We start from the raw sequence: 6,000 nt of genomic DNA on the forward strand, positions 1-6,000 counted from the left end.
TTTCGGACAACACATGGCCAATGTAAGTAGACACCCTTTATTGCAGTCGACCTTTCCAGCGATGCACGTCAGCCCCTGTGATAATTGCTGTGCGTCACAAGCAGTGACTTTAATACTTTTTCGGAGACGTCCCCAATGGTTTGTTTCCGTGTCACGCTTGCGCCTCTGTGGAGCCTCGCCTTCCCTCGACCGTGGGATGTCACACACTCGTATGGGTCAGTGCTATAGACACGAGAGAGCACAGACTTTCTGTGTAATCACCACCATATTCCCCTTCGGCTTGCATGCAAGCACGACCACTTTGCATCACGTTACGTCCACAAATGGTGCACTTTAATAAAGCGCCGTACTTATGTTTAAGTGCTATGGCCTTTTTTTCTCGCCTTCTGGTTGTTATGGAACGTGAGTGTCCATTGTTGACATTTAATTCTTCATTATCTTGGTTTCATGATCGTGATATGGAGCGGAAGTAATTTCAATTTCTTTGGAAGAAAGGTGATTATGAGTAAGGCGGCGCACGTTGCAGCGATATGTTTCACTTCAATAAAGCCTCGGAAAAAACAAGTAAAGCTATCGAGCTTGGCTTCCACCGCAAGATCTGATATCCCCTCGCTAGAGTGCTGTTAGCATTTAGCCAGACCACCGCCACCGCTCTGCATTACTGCTGCCTGGATGAGACCACAGCCAGTGTGACAATTCCATAGCGCTGGCCACTGTCCGGGGAGCTACCCCAGACCCAATTAGCCGATAATGACAATGGTCTGTTTAAATCACAGTTTGCCAACTGTGCTTACTAAAGCCGTACTGTGCTACAGTGCTACCGAACAAAGGGCCCTTATGAGTTGCATTTTGCAGCGGTCGCAGTAGGACCCATTTACTGCCTAACCGAAAAAAAAAAAATAGGGGAAAAACCCATTTACTGAACGGTTTATTGGAAAGGAAAAAAGGTCCTTCTGTGACTTTTTTTTAAGTACTTTGCCCCGAATATAAATGTCTGTCATTAGTTGTAATTGTTCAATCACTTATCATCTTAACTGATTTCATTATAACTGTAATTTCCTGTCAACGTCCTTTCCCCTACCCCCATGCTTTAGTCATTTAAAGCAAAAAAAAAACAATCCCTACTTTGGTAGCTAAGACGTTTCATCTTTTTCTTTTCATTTCATAACAAGCAGCCCTGAGATAAGTGAGAGTGAACTGAAACCAGCTGTTTAGCGTGCCGACATCACATGATCACGTCCAGAGTGTGGTGGTGGAGAGGATCGCATATGTGGAACCTTATTGGGACTGAGAGTCTGTTGTTGGGGAGGGTGGGAGGTGGTGGCGCTGGTGGTGGTGTCAGTTGAGCAGCAGTTGAGACTTTCATAAGAGTCTGTGAGAGAAAACAGTGTCGTGGAGGGGTCAAGGGTCGTGATGATCTCACTCCTGTCCAGTGCAGGTGAGGTCAGGGTTAGCTTTCCAAATATTGTCTTTTATCTGAATCACTGACTGTCACTTACAGTTGATATACACATACGATCTGAGGCCCTACGTCACTGTGAGTTAACTTTGGTTAAAAACAAAACAAGCTACTTAGAACAGGATTTGTTCGACAACACAATCTGCTCATTGCCTACAAACTGAATGTCAGAATAACAAGCTGCTTTTGAAAAACACGCACGTAGTGAGTGATCTGGTTCCAGTTTCGGCGACAGGAAAGAAACGCGGGCAACGACAACATCTGTTGAGAACTATGCTGTTAATGGCGTCATCTCATGGAGTGGAAAAGATCAATAAAACCTGATTCATACCCACCATGTCGGAACTGCTGTTCGTACGGCAAATACGATGTCATGCTGGCCCTGGCACACAGGTTATATGGCGATTTATTGCAACGTGACCTTTGTGGTTTGCGTCTGCAGGCACGGCGACGATGCCTTTTGGTTCAAGCCCACCGTTCAAAACTGGTCTGAGAACTTCTTTAAGTGATAGGATGCGGTAATGAGGAGTTGAACGCGACAGTGAGATCCAGTGAATCCTCCATCGACTTTGTTTCCCTAATCTGTGTTATTTTCAAAGGCTCACGGCCCTATCTCTCTGAATCCCTTGTCGCCATTCATGTGCTCTGCATTCTCCCTGGACAGTTTTACATGTTTGAACCCCCGGCCCTAATGCCAGGCGCTTTGGGGCTGCGTTGTTTGTGTATGGGTTTGTGTGTATGTGTGTGTGTGTGTGTGGGTGTGGGTGTGTGTGTGTGGGTGTGGGCGTGTGCGTGGGGAGTGGGGAGTGGGGGGTAAATAATAGTAATAACTTTAAAAGATGCATGAGAAATGAGGGATAAGCAGCTAAGCTGCAGTCTTCATGAAAACAGGTCAAAGCAGGTAAAGATAACATCGCCGAGAAAATCTGAAAAAAAACACACATTTGATTTTCTTTTTAAGAAAATAAAGGCCCTTTCCTCAGTGAAACTGAGGAATAATTAATTATTAAAAAAAACGGATACACACATTTTAATATAGCATTATAGTGATGCAGTTGTTGTTTTTTGTACTGAATCATTAGAATCGGTTCAGTAAAACGATTTGTTGAAAAGATTTATTCACTGAATCGTTCAGTGCATCCAACTGCGAGGTCTCTGAGTTGAAACATGGCCTAAATGCTATAGCATTAGCATAGAGGTGAGGTTGAGGGATAGTGAGTTAGGGTTAACCCTTACCTTATTAAATAATGTATAAATGAATACCTTATGGTTAGGTACAGTACTAACCTCACACAGAGGGGCGGTGTTGAGGTGCTCATCAGCTGTAAATGGCAACAGCTGAGGCTGCAGGTGAGTCTCAGGAAGTGAGACTCTGGGTTGAGAGTCTCGGGAGTGTGGCTTTCTGCAGGTGAGACTCTCAGGTGAGAGTTTGTTGGATTAAAACAGAGGATGCAAGGTTTTGTTGAAGACACTTCCATGAGAGAACTTTTGGGTTGTAACACTGTGACGGCGTGTCACAGAGAGAGCTGTTCGCCTGTGGACCTGCGGTGAGTACCTCGCACCTAACCACCTAGATAGGTAAGATTGCACTCCCCAAGGGAAAGTTTAGGAACATACTTCAAGTTCGACTCAGCACGTAGAGACAGACATTAGGTTACGGGCTGTCTACCCAGATAAATAACGAGTGCGGTAGGGCAGTGCTTAACAGTAAGCATGCATTTTGTGTGTGTGTGTGTGTGTGTGTGTGTGTGTGGCATAAATTGAACCTAATTGGTTCAGACCTCCATTCTTTCTTTCTCAGGGCAAACATATATATTATTAACGTATTATACATGTATCTGGAAATTGCAGACTTTCCAGACGTTAATGAGCAAGGCAAAATGTGGTCGGGCTGCGGCAGTCCAGGATATAATTTCAACAACCTTGGGGTCCACCCTTCAAGCAGGCCAGGTCAAAGGTCACGGTTCAAAGGCCACAGTGGATTCTGCAACAGTAAATAAAAAAATATTTTCTCATCTAATGAACACCTGATCTTCTGAGATTTACAAAGACAAGCTGCCAGATGAGGATATGAGGATATATGAGGATCGTGGTGAAGCAGTTTGGAATCACTGGAAACGGCATATGAATTTTACTTAATCGCACCAAAGGTTCAATTTCCAGAGTTCTCCTTATTCAGTGTAATACTTTACTACAATACTACATCAGAAACTTTAAGTTCTGCAAAACGAGCACCCCTGATAAGAAGTATTGAGAGTGAGGAGATGCGTGTCACGATTTGGGAGGGGCCGGAGCCCGTTGACATTTCAAGCTTACGATTACGCGGTTGCCATGGGCAATGGCGACAGCGACACAGGCGACAGAGAAAAATATAGCAGGTGTAAGGTGTAATTCTCGCGACTACCACATGAAAAAGAAGAAGGCACAAGAAAGGGGTCCCTATAGGGAGAGTCAGGTCACGGTGAGCGGTGCTTAGTGGTAAAATGACTCGACGGCAGTAAGCTCATAATGGTGGAACAGTTGGAATGTCGTCATGTCCGGGGGCGGGGCAATGTGTTGTTACGACAACCCCTCACTCTCAATTGACCATTGCAAAACCATTGGAAAAAGTGCAGAAAATCAAATCAAACCCCCCCCGCAAGGGTCACAAGTATATCAACGATAATGGCAGTGATGACTCAATGTGGAAAAACTATTGACTGGATGTTACACGCACGCATGCAGGAGCGCACGCACACACACTCTCGCAATCAGAGGGAAAGAAAAAGAAACGCACATATGGGTGAGGAAAAAAGATTAGCGAGAAACACAACCACAATCAAAGAGGATAAAGGAGAAAAAAAAGGCTAGAATGAAAAAAACTGACTTCCATAATGAAAGAAAAAAACGAAAGACACACAAAGAAAGAATAAAAGTGTGTCATGCTACATACACAGACAACCCTTTTTTACTTGTTTCTTTTAATATAATTTCATGTTGTGTTATTTGACTTCATTTACATGTCTGTCCTGATGGCACATACTTCCTCTCCTTGAAGTCCTCCATGTCTCCTCCCCTCCTCCCTCTGGGATTGGAGATTTGTTCCATGCTCTTTCCTAGAGCTCAGGGTCAGGAGAGGTCGTCATATGGGGGCCTGTATGGTATCCTCTGGGACAACTACACTTGACGCAGTCCACAAAATATGGTTCAGTCAATTTGGCAGGTCCACATTGCTGTTTTTAGTGAGTCACTTACTTGCGGTTTCTGGCTGTGCTTCCACATAGCTAACTAAGTAACTGACCAACTAACTAACTAACTAACTAGCTCACTAACTAACTAAGCACCATACTCACTAACTGTACGTTCAGACCAAAAACTGTAAAAGATGCAAAATCGCCAAATAGCTCTAAACACAACGCTGTAAAAAATATTTATATAGCTCTTATCGCTCATCACGTGAACCATTTCAACGTTCTTTCTTGCTCCTCAATACATTCCGATTGGTTGTCGGGTCATTTACAGCTTAATCGCTGATAGCTATTTGCATAAAGTTGAGCTGTTTTCAACTCTCATTTAAAGCTTTACTGCTTTACAGCTATCGTTCAAGCATTTTATCGCTCCTATCGTTTTATCGCCCAAATCTAATTGAAAGTGAATGGGCATTTATCGCTCATAGCACTTTACAGCTTTTGGTCTGAACGTACAGTAACTCATTAACTAACCAGCTATCTTACCAACTAACTAACTGGAGTGTGTGTGGTTGATGGCTGAACCTGTGGTGCATTGATTGTGCAATTGATTGTTGATTTTACAATGCGCCACAGGTGCATGATCACCCAGTCCATCAGTCATCACTCATCAGTCTGGCTCAGGCAAGGTGAGGTTTCTTAAACCAGCCCCCCCCCCCCCCCCCCCCCCCCACACACACACACACACACACACACACACACACACACACACACACACACACACACACACACACACGTTTATGTTGAACACCTGTAAATGTTAACATTACACTCATGTTTTCCCAGTGAGTATGAATGGTGCCTGTGTTGTAGCAGGGTGTGGTTCCGCACCCAGGGAGAGTCATGGCTAGCTACACGCCACACAAGCTGCTACTGTTAGCAACATGGCACAGTCTTAAAGAGTAACTGCACAAAATCACCACTGTTTGTGTATCACTGACAAGTTATATTGCTTTAGTTTTGGGCTAATGAACAGCCTGTGACAGACATACTCCTTATAGGGGAATGTAGTGGTATTAAGCAGAATGGATTGGGCAGAAATGGATAATACTATTCATAATAATTTTGTAATTAGTGTATAATAATAGTGTTTATAATATGTAATGAATTTGAATCATGACTAATCGCTTTCTTATTGCTAAACTTTAAGTCTTATGTTTTACAGATTAAATAACTAAATACTATTTTATGAATCTATAAGGAACCTCATCACTTGGCGCTTGGCTACTCAATGCTATGGTTGATGAATTCACTTTGGACGTATGTACTGGCATTTGACAGGTCGGTACAGACTGCTGTAGCATCTCCAACCTA

Source organism: Micromesistius poutassou (assembly GCF_964030765.1).
Source record: "Micromesistius poutassou genome assembly, chromosome: 13".
Classification (NCBI taxonomy): domain Eukaryota; kingdom Metazoa; phylum Chordata; class Actinopteri; order Gadiformes; family Gadidae; genus Micromesistius; species Micromesistius poutassou.